Genomic DNA, 20,177 nt, shown 5'->3' with positions numbered 1-20,177 from the left:
ATACAACATCCTGAGTGTGACCACAATCTATACCGCACCAAGAGCCTGTTACTAGGATTACAGATACAACAACCTGAGTGTGACCAGAGTCTATACCGCACCAAGAGCCTGTTACTAGGATTACAGATACAACATCCTTAGTGTGACCAGAGTCTATACCGCACCAAGAGCCTGTTACTAGGATTACAGATACAACATCCTGAGTGTGACCAGAGTCTATACCGCACCAAGAGCCTTTTACTAGGATTACAGATACAACATCCTGAGTGTGACCAGAATCTATACCGCACCAAGAACCTGTTACTAGGATTACAGATACAACATCCTGAGTGTGACCAGAATCTATACCGCACCAAGAGCCTGTTACTAGGATTACAGATACAACATCCTGAGTGTGACCAGAATCTATACCGCACCAAGAGCCTGTTACTAGGATTACAGATACAACATCCTGAGTGTGACCAGAGTCTATACCGCACCAAGAGCCTGTTACTAGGATTACAGATACAACAGCCTGAGTGTGACCACAGTCTATACCGCACCAAGAGCCTGTTACTAGGATTACAGATACAACAACCTGAGTGTGACCAGAGTCTATACCGCACCAAGATCCTGTTACTAGGATTACAGATACAACATCCTTAGTGTGACCAGAGTCTATACCGCACCAAGAGCCTGTTACTAGGATTACAGATACAACATCCTGAGTGTGACCAGAATCTATACCGCACCAAGAGCCTTTTACTAGGATTACAGATACAACATCCTGAGTGTGACCAGAGTCTATACCGCACCAAGAGCCTGTTACTAGGATTACAGATACAGCATCCTGAGTGTGACCAGAGTCTATACCGCACCAAGAGCCTGTTACTAGGATTACAGATACAACATCCTGAGTGTGACCAGAGTCTATACCGCACCAAGATCCTGTTACTAGGATTACAGATACAACAGCCTGAGTGTGACCAGAGTCTATACCGCACCAAGAGCCTGTTACTAGGATTACAGATACAACAGCCTGAGTGTGACCAGAGTCTATACCGCACCAAGAGCCTGTTACTAGGATTACAGATACAACATCCTGAGTGTGACCAGAGTCTATACCGCACCAAGATCCTGTTACTAGGATTACAGATACAACATCCTGAGTGTGACCAGAGTCTATACCGCACCAAGAGGCTGTTACTAGGATTACAGATACAACAGCCTGAGTGTGACCAGAGTCTATACCGCACCAAGAGCCTGTTACTAGGATTACAGATACAACATCCTGAGTGTGACCAGAGTCTATACCGCACCAAGAGCCTGTTACTAGGATTACAGATACAACATCCTGAGTGTGACCAGAATCTATACCGCACCAAGATCCTGTTACTAGGATTACAGATCCAACATCCTGACTGTGACCTGAATCTATACCGCACCAAGAGCCTGTTACTAGGATTACAGATACAACATCCTGAGTGTGACCAGAGTCTATACCGCACCAAGAGCCTGTTACTAGGATTACAGATACTACAACCTGAGTGTGACCAGAATCTATACCGCACCGAGAGCCTGTTACTAGGATTACAGATACAACAACCTGAGTGTGACCAGAATCTATACCGCACCAAGAGCCTGGTACTAGGATTACAGATACAACATCCTGAGTGTGACCAGAGTCTATACCGCACCAAGAGTCTGTTACTAGGATTACAGATACAGCATCCTGAGTGTGACCAGAGTCTATACCGCACCAAGAGCCTGTTACTAGGATTACAGATACAACAACCTGAGTGTGACCAGAATCTATACCGCACCAAGAGCCTGGTACTAGGATTACAGATACAACATCCTGAGTGTGACCAGAGTCTATACCGCACCAAGAGCCTGTTACTAGGATTACAGATACTACAACCTGAGTGTGACCAGAATCTATACCGCACCGAGAGCCTGTTACTAGGATTACAGATACAACAACCTGAGTGTGACCAGAATCTATACCGCACCAAGAGCCTGGTACTAGGATTACAGATACAACATCCTGAGTGTGACCAGAGTCTATACCGCACCAAGAGCCTGTTACTAGGATTACAGATACAACATCCTGAGTGTGACCAGAATCTATACCGCACCAAGAGCCTGTTACTAGGATTACAGATACTACAACCTGAGTGTGACCAGAATCTATACCGCACCAAGAGCCTGTTACTAGGATTACAGATACAACACCCTGAGTGTGACCAGAATCTATACCGCACCAAGAGCCTGTTACTAGGATTACAGATACAACAGCCTGAGTGTGACCAGAGTCTATACCGCACTAAGAGCCTGTTACTAGGATTACAGATACAACAGCCTGAGTGTGACCAGAATCTATACCGCACCAAGAGCCTGTTACTAGGATTACAGATACAACATCCTGAGTGTGACCAGAGTCTATACCGCACCAAGAGCCTGTTACTAGGATTACAGATACAACATCCTGAGTGTGACCAGAATCTATACCGCACCAAGAGCCTGTTACTAGGATTACAGACACAACATCCTGAGTGTGACCAGAGTCTATACCGCACTAAGAGCCTGTTACTAGGATTACAGATACAACATCCTGAGTGTGACCAGAATCTATACCGCACCAAGAGCCTGTTACTAGGATTACAGATACAACATCCTGAGTGTGACCAGAGTCTATACCGCACCAAGAGGCTGTTACTAGGATTACAGATACAACAGCCTGAGTGTGACCAGAGTCTATACCGCACCAAGATCCTGTTACTAGGATTACAGATACGACGACCTGTGATGTCCTTTGAATGGATTACAACTAGTGATGAGCGGCAGGGGCAATATTCGAATTCGCAATGTTTCGCGAATATTTGGGCAACAATTCACCATATATATTCGAGAATTTGAGAATTCCTGATGTCCAGACAATATTTTCTTGATTGCGAAAATTCGCCTAAAATATTCGCACAAAAATTCGCATGAACTGGTATTTAAAAAAAAATCGAATGTTCGCGATTACGAATATATTTTGCTATATTCTAAATATTCAAGACTTCTTGAAGTTCCGATATTCGCGATTAAAATTCGCAATTCGAATATTCGTGATCAACACTAATTACAACTACCGCTCTGCATTGCAATAATCTGTACATCTACCTCAAGGCAAGTGATTCTCAGTAATTGTTCCAGGTATTTATCTAAACAGACTCCTCTTTATTCTACCTCCTCATTTGCACCCAAGAGTGATGGTATCACAACATCAAGGACCCTTCTTCCCTGCACCTTAAACCCTGTACCACCAAGGGCACCTCAACCAACATCTGGCAGGAGATCCCTCAACACCAGGGTGTGCCCCGAAGAAATCTGGTGTCTTCCTTCCCTTTACTGCACACCGGCCCAGGAAGCTCTTCAAAACCATGACTACCAACTACTACACCCATCAGGCCAACACACTCACGCAATCGCCTGCGGCCTGTTCGCTGTAATAGGACATTGCTGAGAAACACAAGACAGGACATTCTAGAAGACACCTAAAATGGAAAACTTACAATGGGTTGTTGTTGCCGGGGAAGTTTCCAATCTCGATGCGAGCTCCCTGCAGCCGGCTCCCACAACAGTCCTCCCTGTTTGTGATGACTACGTGTGATATGTTGTAAACCTTTTTCAAGTCCAGTTCCCACCAGGGAGGGTTTTCTCCATTGGTGTGAGTGCAGGACTTTGAGGAGTAAATTGGGTCTGTGTTACCATCTATAGCCTTTATGGCGGTTGATTCTTCTGTATAGTCCGAGTCCTGGGAGGCTTCTCCAAGTCTTGCTATATTAATGGCTGAAGAAAGAAGAACAGAAAAGCTTTCACTTACATAAGGCTGAGATATCAACTCTACCGTTCATCATTATCCTGATGTCCTCTCCTCCAATAATGGCCAGAAGGATCATAGACCAAGGAGTTGATGTAAATGATGTGTTATTATTATGAAAACTGATCTTATCTCACCTCCTGGATCAGGACCACTGCACCCCAGAGTCAGAGCCAGAGATCCGAGCAGAACCAGAGACGACAGGAGATTCATTCTGGAGGAAGAAGACAATAGAAATAATTATCGGCCAGGGTGCACTTAGTGTTACCAGTGCCCCTAGTAGTAATAATGCCACCATTGTTGACTCAAAGGACGAACATAGGTAGTTGGTTTAGATATTTTCAACTGCGGTCAGCCCTGGCTCGGGTTAGGGATAAAACACGGTTGTTAATTGATACTTGTACACGATTTGAGGTCATGATGGGAGATCAGCATCAAACATATGAAGATCTCCCAATTTTATAAGACTTTCCTTAAAATATTGTTTAAGAAGGGAATTTCCCCTGGTCCAAAGTCACGGGAAAGTGTTTGTTCTAATATTGTCACAGTGGATTGGGAAAATATATGTGGAAATTTAAGATTGGTATCTCATAATTTCATCAGTCCAGTTCAATATTATACATAGAATATATATCACCCCGATATGGTTAGAAAAATGTGCTCTAAGGGAAACTGCTAACTGTCCAAGATGGCGGACTTCATGCATATGTTCTGGTCCTGCTTGGAGCTTAGTCATTGCTGGAGTTCCATTGATGAATTTACTGTATATCTCAGAAACTGAAGGTAGTGATTCCTTTGACTCCACAGTGCTGGTTACTAAATGACATGTCTATGGTGAATTGCGCTAAGGATACAAGGATGCTCCTTATTAGAACAATGTTTTGGCCAGATTACTAATTACAAGGGTCTGCTTTTCACGGAATTCCCCAAGGTTAAAGGCTTGGTGGGTGAATCTGGTAAACAAAGTTAAGGCTACTTTCACACTTGCGTTCAGAGCGGGTCCGTCTGGTGTCTGCACAGACGGATCCACTCCTATAATGCAGACGTTTGGATCCGTTCAGAGCGGATCCGTCTGCATTATAGTTTAGAAAAAATTCTAAGTGTGAAAGTTGTTCTGACGGATCCGTCCAGACTTTACATTGAAAGTCAATGGGGGACGGATCAGTTTGAAAATTGAGCCATATGGTGTCAACTTCAAACTGATCCGTCCCCATTGACTTACATTTTAAGTCTGGACGGATCCGTTTGCCTCCGCACTGCCAGGCGAACACCCGAACGCTGCAAGCAGGAGGCTGAACGCTGCCAGACTGATGCATTCTGAGCAGATCCGCGGACACCTGGATGTTTGGGTTCAGCAGGTTCGGGTTCGGGACCCTAACTTGACCCCGAACCTGAACCCCATTGGGGACCCGAACTTTTGGGCACTAAAATAGTCCTGGAAAGGGCTAGAGGGCTGCAAAAAGCATCAAAATGTGCTGAAGAGCATGGCAACTGTTCTGCAAACAAATGTAACTAGGGAAATGACTTAAAATAACATAAAATACAGAAAAATGAAAAATAACAATCTGGATCTAGGAGTAGGAGGTTGAGGAGGCGGTGGATGGGTGGATGTGGCAGTGTAGGTTGACGTGGCGGTGTAGGTGGAAGCGGCGGTGAAGGAGGAATAGGTAGCCAACACTGATTTGTGTTATTTTTTATTTTTAAATTGGGGTATCCCCCAAAATATTGGGACATATAACAAAATAAAACAAAGAATAAGTGCACTTGAGTACAAGAATGGATGGTTGAGGCCGGTATAAATGTCTATTCTGCACAAGGTACGGACAAGTCCTGTGGGATCCATGTCTGGTTCATTATAATAAATGTGAGCTTGTCCACATTGGCTGCGGCCTGTGATAATGCTCTCTGCCGTGCTAAACACACGTTCACACTATACACCGGCTGCAGGGCAGGTCAGCACCTCCAAGGCTGACAAAGCTTTTCCACATTTTGGCCATGCTAACCCTGCCTTCTCAGGTGCTGGCGGTGCCCCAGCTGCGTTGGCGACCTCTTCCTCCTCCTCTGCCTTCGCCTTGTGCTTCCACTGTGCCCCAGCTGTCAGGTGGGAATGCCATCAGCAGCGTGCGCTTGTAGTCGCGCATCTTCCGATCAGTAACAGATGTTTTCTCTAAATGTAGTTCCCTGTCAGCAATGCAGAGCAGGGGTTCATTCACTGCAAAAGGGGGTTCATGTCACCCAGCAATACAACAGAGGATTTTGAGAGATTTAGGCCCCTGTCACCCAGGCAGAGCAGGGGTTTGTATACGCCAAAAATGGTAAAATGTCACCTGACAATTGAAAATAAGATTTTTTTCGATTTAGGGCACTAAAATTGGCACTTTTTTGCATTAAAATGGCTCTAAAATAGTCCTTGAAAAGTCTAGAGGGATGTAAAAGGCAGTAAAATGTGCTAAAGAGCATGGCAACTGCTCTGCAAACAAATGTGGATAGGGAAATAACTTATAATAAAATAACAAAAAATTACAAATTATTAACCTGCAACTCAGAGTAGGAGGTGGATATGGAGTCGGAGGTTGAGGAGGCGGTGAATGTGGTGTTGTAGGTGGAGGCAGCAATGGAGGAGGAGCAGGCAGCCAACAATGTTTTTTTTTATTTTTTATTGGGGTAGGAAGCCCCCAAAATATTGGGGAAAAAAATAAATAAAGAAAACAAAGAATCATTGCACTTGACTTGAGTACAAGAATGGATGGTTGAGGCTGTTATAAATATCTAATCTGCACAAGGTACAGACAAGTCTTGTGGGATCCAGGCCTGGTTCATTTTAATGACCGTGAGCTTGTCCACGTTGGCTGTAGACAGGCGGCTGCGTCTGTCAGTAATGACGCCTCCTGCCGTGCTAAATACACGTTCAGAGAGTACACTGGCTGCAGGGCAGGCCAGCACCTCCAAGGCATACAGGGCAAGCTCTGGCCATGTGGACAATTTGGAGACCCAGAAGTTGTATGGGGCAGAACCATCAGTCAGTACGTGTAGTCGTGTGCACAGATACTGTTCCACCATGTTGTTCAAATGCTGCCTCCTGCTAACACGCTCTATATCAGCAGTTGGGGCCGGTTGTTGCGGCGAGGTGACAAAACTTTTCCACATGTCGGCCATGCTAACCCTGCCTTCTGAGGTGCTGGCGCTGACACAGCTGCGTTGGCGACCTCTTCCTCCTCCTCTGCCTTCGCCTTGTGCTTCCACTTGTCCCCCGGCGTCAGTCGGAATGCTATCAGGAGCGCGTCTACCAGCGTGCACTTGTACTCTCGCATCTTCCGATCACGCTCCAGTGAGGGAATTAAGGACGGCACATTGTCTTTGTAACGGGGATCTGGCAGGGTGGCCACCCAGTAGTCAGCACACGTTAAAATGTGGGCAACTCTGCAGTCGTTGCGCAGGCACTGCAGCATGTAGTCGCTCATGTGTGCCAGGCTGCCCAGAGGTAAGGACAAGCTGTCCTCTGTGGAAGGCGTATCGTCTGCGTCCTCCGTATCCCCCCAGCCACGCACCAGTGATGGGCCAGAGCTGCGTTGGATGCCACCCCGCTGTGAACATGCTTCATCCCCATCCTCCTCCACCTCCTCGTCCTCCTCGTCCTCCTCCTCTTTGTCCTCCAGTAGTGGGCCCTGGCTGGCCAAATTTGTACCTGGCCTCTGCTGTTGCAAAAATCCTCTTTCTGAGCCACTTCTAAGAGACTGGCCTGAAAGTGTTAGAGATGACCCCTCTTCCTCCTCCTCCTCCTCCTGGGCCACCTCCTCTTCCATCATCGCCCTAAGTGTTTTCTCAAGGAGATATAGAAGTGGTATTGTAACGCTGATAACGGCGTCATCGCCACTGGCCATGTTGGTGGAGTACTCGAAACAGCGCAACAGGGCACACAGGTCTCGCATGGAGGCCCAGTCATTGGTGGTGAAGTGGGGCTGATCCGCAGTGCGACTGACCCGTGCGTGCTGCAGCTGAAACTCCACTATGGCCTGCTGCTGCTCGCACAGTCTCTCCAGCATGTGCAAGGTGGAGTTCCACGTCGCATATGAGGCGGTGAGCGGGAAGACCGAAGTTACGCTGTAGAGCAGACAGCCGAGCGGCGGCAGGATGAGAACGCCGGAAGCGCACACAGACAGCCCGCACTTTATGCAGCAGCTCTGACATGTCGGGGTAGTTGTGAATTAATTTCTGCACCACTAAATTCAGCACATGCGCCAGGCAAGGGATGTGCGTCAAACCGGCTAGTCCCAGAGCTGCAACGAGATTTCGCCCATTATCGCACACCACCAGGCCGGGCTTGAGGCTCACCGGCAGCAACCACTCGTCGGTCTGCTGTTCTATACCCCCCCACAACTCCTGTGCGGTGTGGGGCCTGTCCCCCAAAAACATTAGTTTCAGAACGGCCTGCTGACGTTTACCCCGGGCTGTGCTGAAGTTGGTGGTGAAGGTGTGTGGCTGACTGGATGAGCAGGTGGAAGAAGAGGAGGAGGAAGCTGAGTAGGAGGAGGAGGAGACAGGAGGCAAAGAATGATGCCCTGCGATCCTTGGCGGCGGAAGGACGTGCGCCAAACAGCTCTCCGCCTTGGGCCCAGCCGCCACTACATTTACCCAGTGTGCAGTTAGGGAGATATAGCGTCCCTGGCCGTGCTTACTGGTCCACGTATCTGTGCTTAGGTGGACCTTGCACACTTGATTTTATCCGATACTTGGTTGTGCAGGGAGGGCACGGCTCTCTTGGAGAAGTAGTGCCGGCTGGGAACAACATACTGTGGGACAGCAAGCGACATGAGCTGTTTGAAGCTGTCCGTCTCCACCAGCCTGAATGACAGCATTTCAAAGGCCAGTAGTTTAGAAATGCTGGCATTCAGGGCCAGGGATCGAGGGTGGCTAGGTGGGAATTTACACTTTCTCTCAAAGGTTTGTGAGATGGAGAGCTGAACGCTTCCGTGTGACATGGTTGAGATGCTTGGTGACGGAGGTGGTGGTGTTGGTGGTACATCCTCTGTTTGCTGAGCGGCAGGTGCCAACGTTCCTCCAGAGGCGGAGGAAGAGGCCGAGGCAGCAGCCAAAGAGGTAGCAGGAGGGGCCTGAGCCCTTTCTTGGTTTTAAAGGTGCTTACTCCACTGCAGCCAGTGTCTCGCATGTAGGTGCCTGGTCATGCAGGTTGTGCTAAGGTTCAGAATGTTAATGCCTCGCTTCAGGCTCTGATGGCACAGCGTGCAAACCTCTCAGGTCTTGTCGTCAGCATATTGTGTGAAGAAGTGCCATGCCAGGGAACTCCTTGAAGCTGCCTTTGGTGTGCTCGGTCCCTCGTGACGGAGGCCAGTAGCAGGCGAACTGTTTTGGCGACGGCTGCTCTGCTTTTGCACCCTGCTCCCGCTTTTGCTACGCTGTTGGCTCGGTCTCACCACTGCCTCTTCCTCCGAACTCTGAAAGTCAGTGGCACGACCTTCATTCCATGTGGGGTCTAGGACCTCATCGTCCCCTGCATCGTCTTCCACCCAGTCTTCCTCCCTGACCTCCTTTTCGGTCTGCACACTGCAGAAAGACGCAGCAGTTGGCACCTGTGTTTCGTCATCATCAGAGACGTGCTGAGGTGGTATTCCCATGTCCTCATCATCAGGAAACATAAGTGGTTGTGCGTCAGTGCATTCTATGTCTTCCACCCCTGGGGAAGGGCTAGGTGGATGCCCTTGGGAAACCCTGCCAGCAGAGTCTTCAAACAGCATAAGAGACTGCTGCATGACTTGAGGCTCAGACAGGTTCCCCGATATGCACGGGGGTGATGTGACAGACTGATTGGGCATGGGTTTCAGGCGCCACCTGTGCGCTTTCTGCAGAAGACTGGGTGGGAGATAATGTGAACCTGCTGGATCCACTGTCGGCCACCCAATTGACTAGCGCCTGTACTTACTCAGGCCTTACCATCCTTAGAACGGCATTAGGCCCGACCAAATATCGCTGTAGATTCTGGCGGCTACTGGGACCTGAGGTACTAGGTTCAGTAGGACGTGTAGCTGTGGCAGAACGGCCACGTCCTCTCCCTTCACCAGAGGCTTCACCAACACCACCACCAGGACCATGACCGCGTCCCTTATTAGATGTTTGCCTCATAGTTAGCGTTCACAAAGCAAAGTAAAAAGTGGTTACGTTTGCTAAAAATAATTAACCACCAATAAAAACCCTGATGTAGGGTTTTGCACTCTATATTTTTTTTTTTACTCTATATGACAGCGGTATTTGTGGCCTAAATGTGACACTCACTTATGCACGTCTTATCCCAGATGTGCAGTATATGAGAGGCTTTTTTCACCCCAGTAACCAAAAAGCTGTATTTCTGTCCTAAATGTGACAGTGACTTATGCACGTGCAATCCCAGATGTGCATTATATTAGAGGGTTTTTTCACCCCAGTAACCAAAAAGCCGTATTTCTGGCCTAAATGTGACAGTAACTTATGCACGTGTAATCCCAGATCTGCAGCATATTAGAGGCTTTTTTCACCCCAGTATGCCAAAGCCGTATTTATGGCCTAAATGTGACAGTGATTTATGCACGTGTAATCCCAGATGTGCAGTATATTAGAGGTTTTTTTCACCCCAGTAAGCAAAAAGCAGTATTTCTGGCCAAAATGTGAAAATCACTTATGCACGTCTAATCCTAGATGTGCACTATATGAAACAGATGGTTTTTTTTCACCCCAGTAACCAAAAAGCCGTATTTCTGTCCTAAATGTGACAGTGACTTATGCACGTGTAATCACAGATGTGCAATATATTAGAGGTTTTTTTTTCACCCTAACCAAAAAGCTGTATTTCTTTCCTAAATGTGACAGTCACTTATGCACGTGTAATCCCAGATGTGTAGTATATCAGAGGCTTTTTTCACCCCAGTATGCCAAAGCCATATTTATGGCCTAAATGTGACAGTGAATGTGCCGAAATTAACCTCGCCACTGGGTTTTGGAATGGCCTGGTTGCCAGCCTCTTGCCCCAGGATTATGGGCCCTCTCATCAGCCCATGCTAAACCTAAACCCCATGGCGATTTGACTGTTTGTGACATCTGAGCGCTATTCGGATATATTGAGCGCTCAGATCCAAGCCATCTGGGGATAAGTTGAATGTGGGGGTTCTGTTCAGTTTGATAGGAGTTATGTATTTTTGTGTCATTTTGCTGTTGTGAATAGAGGTATTTTCTGTACCTAGTTGGCTTACCACACCCAGTTAAGCAAATTTTGTCACACAGCCTAACTCTCTAAAAACTGGTTCTGGGCAGAAAAGCCATGCTTCCTTTGTTCACAAAGGATTTTTACTAACTTTTGAACCCCTGGTCTAATTCGTGCCATTTTGGGATATGTTAAATGTCTATGTTTACTTTAATAGTTGTGACATTGTATATTTGAATAGTGATGTCTGTCCTATTGTCTCCATGTGTGTATTGGCGATTTCCCTTTGTCCTGAGAGATAATTGACTTACTCCTCGGTTGTCTCCAGGACAGAAGACATTGTGTATTGTGTAAGGTAATTGTATCACAGGCAGAGGGGAGGATTTTGTGTGGGAGTGTTTTACTGTATTGTACGTGGTTATTGGTTGTTTTTACAAAACCCTGTGGGTGGTACTAGTGTATAACAATGTTATATAAGAACAATAAACACACAGCTCTGGGTGACCACTGCTTGACCCTCAACACGGAGCCTCGTCTCGTTCTTGGGGGGATTCACTGTATGCTGTTAGAGACTGATTGCTAGGAGTGTAAGCCGCTTGGGTGCGTTTCCTAGTCGTCTGCTAGCAGCTATTCGTGAGGTTCCGTTCGGAGTTGGGAGCATTCCCTTGTATGCCGTTAGAATTGGTGGCAAGCGACGGGATCGTTCTCACAGCCCAGAAGGACATCTACAAAGTAACATCATTCCCTGTATTTTACAATTTGAGGGCAATGCATGTCCTAGTACAGCGACCCTGACAGCATCAGGATGGAACCAGCAGTGGAGTACAATGAGGAAGACCTGGATGGCTGGGATGCATTAAGGAAAGGCATCTGGTACCAGGCCCTGGATAATGTACAATACCAGCGAGGCGAGAGTTTCCCCAGTGAAGAGCAGTGATTGCAGAAGCAAGTGGCCCTGTGGATGCCCTTCCTGGGAGAGCAGTCCCTGGAGGAATGGGTGAAGGAACTAGAGCACCGGGTATGGCAGGAGCTATGGCTGGAGGATGCCTACCAGGCGCTCTGGTGGTATATGGCACAGTATATACCCTGGACAGCTGAGCATGACAAGCCAGAGGAGAGGAGTTTGATGGTCCTGGCTTGTTATGGGAGTCCTTTGTAGAGCCTGACTTCAGGAGCCCTGCACAGTCCAGACTTCAGGACATTTTCTGTGAGAGGGAGGCTAGGCAGGATTGGGATGACCCCCATGAGGTAGAGAAAGACCTGGCTCACCTAGCAACCCTGGAGTGGGAACTGGAGCAGGACTACTGAGATCTCTTCCACTCCATTGGGAAGGCTCAGCAGGACAGCAAGAAGTCAGACCCAGGTCCAGAGCCCTTCAGCTGGAAGGATATTGTGGATGTTTACTGGCGGAGCCCAGTCTCCATTCCCCAGCGGCAGGCTGATTTACAGGGGGCAGAGACAGTCGGTCCTGTCCCCCAGCGGCAGTGTGATTTACAGGGAATTGGGAGCCCAGTCTCCATTCCCCAGCGGCAGGCTGAGTTACAGGGGGCAGAGACAGTCGGTCCTGGCCCCCAGTGGCAGAGTGTCCTACAGGGAATAGAGAGCCCAGTCTCCTTTCCCCAGCAACAGGACACTGTATTGGGAGCGGAGACAGTCGGTCTCCCTTCCCAGAGGCTGGAAGTATGTATGGGAGAGGAGCTTGTTACCCCCTCTCCCTATTGGCAGTGTGAATTGCAGGGAATTGGGAGCCCAATCTCCATTCCCCAGCGGCCGTGTGATTTATTGGCAATTGAGAGCCCAGTCTCCATTCCCCAGCGGCAGGCTGAGTTACAGGGGGTAGAGACAGTCGGTCCTGTCCCACAGCAACAGATTGAGTTGTTGGGAATTGCGAGCCCAGTCTCCACCCCACAGCAACAGAAGGATTTGTTGGGAATTGGGAGCCTAGTATCCATTCCCCAGCGGCAGCTTAACTTACCAGGGGGAGACAGTAAGCCCCACAACCGTGCAGATGGGACCGTGGTCTCTGCACTTACAGCACAGGGGGTAGGGACAGTCGGTCCTGTCCCCCAGCAACAGGGCTGTTTAGCCAAAGGGGAGACAGTCGGTCTCCCCCTCCAACAACCAGGCTCCAACCAGGCTTGTTCCGTGGTAGCGCTGGCACCAGAGCAGAGTACCACTGATCCCTGCCCACAAAGCAACCTCCACTCCAAGCCAGGGAGAAACACAGAGACCGGGAGTACAGTTACCAACATAACCTTGGTGGACTCACTGGACAGAGACAGGCTACCAAATTCAACAGGTCCAGTAATTGGTTGTGGGTGGACTGCCAGACTAACTGAAATACCGACCGGCGTGAGGTCAGGGTTATCTGGTTAGTCTTCCCTGGTAGGGGGAGATGTGTGGCGAAACTAACCTCGCCACTGGGTTTTGGAGGGGCCTGGTTGCCAGCCTCTTGCCCCAGGATTATGGGCCCTCTCATCAGCCCATGCTAAACTTAAACCCCATGGCGATTTGACTGTGTTTGTGGCATCTGAGCGCTGTTCGGATATATTGAGCGCTCAGATCCAAGCCATCTGGGGATAAGTTGAATGTGGGGGTTCTGTTCAGTTTGATAGGAGTTATGTATTTTTGTGTAGTTTTGCTGTTGTGAATAGAGGTATTTTCTGTACCTAGCTGGCTTACCACACCCAGTTAAGCCAATTATCTCACACAGCCTAACTCTGTAAAAACTGGTTCTGGGCAGAAAAGCCATGCTTCCTTTGTTCACAAAGGACTTTTACTAACTTTTGAACCCCTGGTCTAATTCGTGCCATTTTGGGATATGTTAAATGTCTATGTTACTGTAAAGGGTGGGACATTGTATATTTGAGTAGTGATGTCTGTCCTATTGTCCCCACATGTACAATGGCGATTTCCCTTTGTCCTGAGAGATAATTGACTTACTCCTCGGTTGTCTCCAGGACAGAAGACATTGTATAAGGTAATTGTATCACAGGCAGAGGGGAGGATTTTGTGTGGGAGTGTTTTACTGTATTGTACTTGTTTATTGGTTGTTTTTACAAAACCCTGTGGGTGGTACTGATGTGTACCAATGTTATATAAGATCAATAAACACACAGCTCTGGGTGACCACTGCTTGACCCTCAACACGGAGCCTCGTCTCGTTCTTGGGGGGATTCACTGTATGCTGTTAGAAACTGATTGCTAGGGGTGTAAGCCGCTTGGGTGCGTTTCCTATTCGTCTGCTAGCAGCTATTCGTGAGGTTCCGTTCGGAGTTTGGAGCATTCCCTTGTATGCCATTACAGTGACTTATGCATGTCTAATCCCAGATGTGCAGTATATTAGAGGGTTTTTTCACCCCAGTAAGCAAAAAGCTGTATTTCTGTCCTAAATGTGACACTCACTTATGCACGTCTAATCCCAGATGTGCAGTATATCAGAGGGTTTTTTCACCCCAGTTAGCAAAAAGCTGTATTTCTGGACTAAAAGTGACAGTGACTTTTGCACGTCTAATCCTAGATGTGCACTTTATGAAAAAAAGTTTTTTTTTTTAACCCCAGTAAGCAAAAAGCTGTATTTCTGGACTTGCAGACATGCAGATAGCCTGTGCTGGTGCACTATCGTTGCATAAAATGGCTGCCGATTATGTATTGATATTGACAAACTGAAGTAAAAAAAGGTTTGTTTTCAGCAGTAGTTGGCTCAGCGCAGGCTTAAAACAATTGTGCACTGCACCCACAAAACACTTTTTCTGTAGAACGCTGAGTACATAAACTAATTCTTGATAGGATTTCTCCCTGATCTCTCCCTCACAGCAGCTGCAATTGGCATGGCTGTGATGGCCTTTTGGGGCAAGTAGTATGACGCTTGCTGATTGGCTGCTGTGCAGCCTTTCAAAAAGCGCCAAGAAAGCGCCGAACACCGAACCCGAACTTTTACATAAATGTTTGGGTTCGGGCTCCGGGTGCCGAAAAACCTAAAGTTCGGTACTCTAATTATAATGTGTGGTGTCTGTATTTATTGTGGAGGTCTGTATTCATTATTGGGTCTGGTCAGGGATATTTATTGTTGGGTCTGTATTTATTTAGAACTAGTCTGGGGTCTGTATTTATTATGCGGTCTGCATTTATTGTGGGGTCTGGTCTGAGGTCTGTATTTATTGTGGGGTCTGTATTTAGGGATGTGGTCTATATTTATTGTGGGGTCAGGTTTGGGGTCTATATTTATTGTGGGGTCTGGTCTGAAGTCCTTATTTATTATGGGATTTGTATTTATTGTGGGGTCTCTATTTATTAGTTTGAGGAGCTGCATTTAGTTAGGGTATCTAGTGTGGGATCTGTATTATTTAAGGGGTCTGTATTTATTATGGGGGCTGTATTTAAGGCTATGGTCTGGGGTCTGTATTTATTGTGGGGCCTGCTTAGTATGGGGTCTGGTCTGGGGTCTGTATTTATTGTGGGGTCTGTATTTAGGGGCTCTGGTCTGGGATCTGTATTTATTATGTGGCCTGTATTTATTATGTGGTCAGGTCTGGGGTCTATATTTATTGTGGGGTCTGGTTTGAAGTCTGTATTTATTGTGGTGTCTGTATTTTTTATGGGGTCTGTATTTATTGCGGGGTCTGGTCTGAAGTCTGGTTTTTTTTAAGATTTGTTCTGGGGTCTGTATTTATTATATAGTCTGGTCTGGAGTCCTCATTTCTTGTGGGGTCTTATTATGGGGGCTTGTATTTATTGTCGGATCTTTATTTATTTAGGGGGATCTAGTCTGGGGTCTGTATTATGAGGTCTGGTCTGGTGTCTGCATTTATTTGGGGATATGTATTTATTATAGGTCTGTATTTATTTAGGAGAACTAGTCTGGGGTCTGTATTTATTATGCGGTCTGCATTTATTGTGGGGTCTGGTCTGAGGTCTGTATTTATTGTGAGGTCTGTATTTATTTGGGGATATGTATTTATTATGGGTCTGCATTTCTTGTGGGGTCTGCATTTATGTGGGGTCTATATTTATCGTGTGTATTTATTTTGAGGTCCTAGTCTGGGGTCTGTAATTATTAAGGGGTCTAGTTTGGGGGTCTGTCTTTATTATGGAGTAAGTATTTATTATAGGATCTGTATTTATTATGGGGCCTAGTTTTGGGAGATCTATTTATTTTGGATATTTATTGAGGGGTCTGTATTTATTGTGGGTTCTGCTTAATATGGGGTCTGGTCTGGGGTCTGTTTTTATTTTGGGGTCTATATTTATTTAGAAGAACTAGTCTGGGGTCTGTATTTATTAGGAAGTCTGGTCTAGAGTCTGCATTTATTGTGTTGTCTGGTTAATATGGGGTCTTTTCTGGGGTATGATTTTATTATGGGGTCTGGTCTGGAGTCTGTATTTTTAGTTAGATCTACATTTACTATGAGGTCTGTTCTGGGGCCTGTATTTATTATGGGGTCTGGTCTGGAGTCTGTATTTATTATGTGGTCGGGATTGAGGTCTGTATTTATTAAGGGGTCTGGTCTGGAGTCTGTATTTATTATGTGGTCGGGATTGAGGTCTGTATTTATTGTGGGGTCTGGTCTGGAGTCTGTATTTATTTTTGGATCTTTATTATGACATCTGTTCTGGGGTCTGTATTTATTGTGGGGTCATTATTTAGGGACTCTGGCTGGGGGTCTGTAATTATTGTGGGGTCTGTATTTAGGGGCTCTTGTCTGGGGTCTGTATTTATTTTGGGGTCTGTATTTTATTAGGAGAACTAGTTTGGGATCTGTATTTATTAGGAAGTCTGTTCTGGATTCTGCATTTATTGTGTTGTCTGGTTAATATGGGGTCTTTTAAGGGGTATGATTTTATTATGGGGTCTGGTCTGGAGTCTGTATTTATTATTTGGTCTTGGTTGAGGTCTGTATTTATTGTGGGGTCTGTTCTAGGGATCTGTATTTATTATGAGATCTGGTCTCGGGTCTGGTCTGCAGTCCTCATTTCTTGTGGGGTCTGCTTATTATGGGGGTCTGTATTTATTGTCGGATTTGTGTTTATTTAGGGGATCCAGTCTAGGGTGTGTATTTATTATGAGGTCTGGTCTGATGTCTGCATTTATTGGGGGATCTGAATTTAGTATGGAGTCTGCATTTATTGTGGGGTCCATATTTATTATGTGATCTGTATATATTATGGGGTTCTAATCTGGGATCTGTATTTATTGTGGAGTCTGTATTTATAATGGGATCTGTATTCATTATGGGGCCTAGTTTGGGGGTCAGTATTTATTTAGGGGATTTAGTGTGGGTCTGTGTTTTATTATGGGGTCTGTGTAGTAAGGGATCTGGTCTGGGGTCTGTATTTATTTTAGGGTCTATATTTATTTAGTGGATCTGGTGTGAACATATATTTACTTATTCTGGGGTCTGATTGTAAGTGCTAATGTTTGTGCACTGTACAGGTAGGTATTAACGGGGCTTTGGCTTGTGGTTATCTTTTGAGTATACATTTATTTATGGGTCTGTATTTACTTTAGCCGGGTCTGGGGTCTGCATTTGTATTTTGGGGGGAAATGTGGGGTTATTCTAAAGTCTGTACTTAATTTGAGGTTTGTATGTTTATTAATTTGGGGGGGTGAAGCACTGCTTGTAATTTGGGCACAGCCGGTGAGCGGTGTTGGGGCATGGCCTATGTAACTAGGGGTAATGTTGGGGTGATACTTACCTCACCTCTTCTTGACGTCTCAGGACCTGATGTCATCGCTGTATATCAGGATCCCGCACTCTCAGTTCCAGTTGTGAACCAGTAATTGGGATACACCCAGCGCCGGAGCTCCTAGAGGTGGCACACCACTGGGGACCAGGTAGAGTTAGAGCTGTTCCCATTAAGCTCTTCTCTACCAGTGATCCAATCATCAAACATTTTACATTGATTTTATGGTCTATGGATGTGATGAATGTCTTTATCTGTCTAGATAGGCTCTGGATACATCAGTGAGCTGTGAGGACCTATATTCTACGGGCATTTATACTGGTTATCCTTAACAAGCATTCGTAGCGATGATCTGCCGATGTAAAGGCACCACCGATTACCCGATGAATGAGGAAAACGCTTGTTAATTGGGTAATTGGATTTTCCTTGTAGGCACCAAAATCATCATATGCCGGCAGCAGATAGCGCCGTCTAAACAGCCTCTGGATGGATCTCACATAGGACGTCCTTCCAGGTGCCAGCGCTGCCTGACTCTGCACCGCATTCAGGACCTAGTGCACAACTCAGAACCATACAGCCCCTCCTTTTTGAAAAACATAACATGGTCACCCTACACTTACCTGTAAATCCAATGTAAAGCTATGTTCACACTGTGATGATGTCAGCGACCGTTTCCTGCAGAGTCTTCTCCTGTATGGACTGTGTTCTCCTGAGAAGGGTCTGACTGCAGCGTCCTCAGTGCGGAGCATTTATACCTTATTACGCTCCACTCCCCCCTCCCGCTCTCACTCTGCCAACACTCTGTGGTTTTCCTGGAAATTTACCCCCTGAAGCAAGATTCCTACTATAATTAAAAACGTGTTCACCTGCTGCAGAGATCAACTTATACGGAGATCATTAACCCCTAATCCTCCTCACAATACTGTTATGTCGGGGGCCCCTCACCCAGACATTCACCCCATCCTCAGGATCAGTGAAGGTCCAGCTGGTCAGAGAGGCAATGGTCAGAACTGGGTCTGGTGTTATCTCCTCATCAAGATATCTGAGCCGAGTGTGCGTGTGTATGGAGGGGGGGGGGTGAGGGGAGATACCATCACAACAAGCGTCTCATATATATCATAACATTGTAGACAGATGTTGGAGGACTGTCCGGGCCCCATAGACATTAGATTGTAGGTGGATATCAGAGCACTGTCCGGGGCCCCTTAGACATTAGATTGTAGCTGGATATCAGAGCACTGTCCGGGGCCCCTTAGACATTAGATTGTAGCTGGATATCAGAGCACTGTCCGGGGCCCGATAGACATTAGATTGTAGGTGGATATCAGAGGACTGTCCGGGGCCCCTTAGACATTAGATTATAGCTGGATATCAGAGCACTGTCCGGGGCCCGATAGACATTAGATTGTTGGTGGATATCAGAGGACTGTCCGGGGCCCCATAGACATTAGATTGTAGCTGGATATCAGAGCACTGTCCGGGCCCCATAGACATTAGATTGTAGGTGGATATCAGAGGACTGTCGGGGCCCCATAGACATTAGATTGTAGGTGGATATCAGAGGACTGTCCGGGGCCCCTATAGACATTAGATTGTAGGTGGATATCAGAGCACTGTCCGGGCCACATAGACATTGGATTGTAGGTGGATATCAGAGGACTGTCTGGGGCCCCATAGACATTAGATTGTAGGTTGATATCAGAGCACTGTCCAGGGCCCCATCAACATTAGATTGTAGGTGGATATCAGAGGACTGTCCGGGCCCCATCAACATTAGATTGTAGGTGGATATCAGAGGACTGTCCGGGGCCCCATAGACATTGGATTGTAGGTGGATATCAGAGCACTGTCCAGGGCCCCATCAACATTAGATTGTAGGTTGATAACACAGGACTGTCCGGGGCCCCATAGACATTGGATTGTAGGTGGATATCAGAGCATTGTCCAGGGCCCCATCAACATTAGATTGTAGGTGGATATCAGAGGACTGTCCGGGGCCCCTTAGACATTAGATTGTAGCTGGATATCAGAGCACTGTCCGGGGCCCCTTAGACATTAGATTGTAGGTGGATATCAGAGCACTGTCCGGGGCCCCTTAGATATTAGATTGTAGGTGGATATCAGAGCAATGGTCAGAACTGGGTCTGGTGTTATCTCCTCATCAAGATATCTGAGCCGAGTGTGCGTGTGTATGGGGGGGGGGGGGGGGTGAGGGGAGATACCATCACAACAAGCGTCTCATATATATCATACCATTGTAGACAGATGTTGGAGGACTGTCCGGGCCCCATAGACATTAGATTGTAGGTGGATATCAGAGCACTGTCCGGGGCCCCTTAGACATTAGATTGTAGCTGGATATCAGAGCACTGTCCGGGGCCCCTTAGACATTAGATTGTAGCTGGATATCAGAGCACTGTCCGGGGCCCGATAGACATTAGATTGTAGGTGGATATC

The 20,177-nt window shown here is 46.9% G+C and overlaps 1 long non-coding RNA gene across 1 annotated transcript; it reads right to left on the bottom strand.

Annotated features, from left to right (window-relative positions):
• Positions 1–3,688: 3,688 nt before the first annotated feature.
• Positions 3,689–18,536, bottom strand: LOC121001599. The gene is made up of 3 exons (XR_005779095.1): positions 18,341–18,536; positions 3,985–4,061; positions 3,689–3,816 (listed from the first exon to the last, which is right to left on the bottom strand). It is a non-coding gene; the product is annotated as an uncharacterized LOC121001599 (long non-coding RNA).
• Between the last annotated feature and the right edge of the window lie 1,641 nt (positions 18,537–20,177).

This window comes from Bufo bufo, chromosome 5, assembly GCF_905171765.1.
Source record: "Bufo bufo chromosome 5, aBufBuf1.1, whole genome shotgun sequence".
Lineage (NCBI taxonomy): Eukaryota > Metazoa > Chordata > Amphibia > Anura > Bufonidae > Bufo > Bufo bufo.
This window is presented reverse-complemented; position numbering and strand designations above follow the sequence as displayed.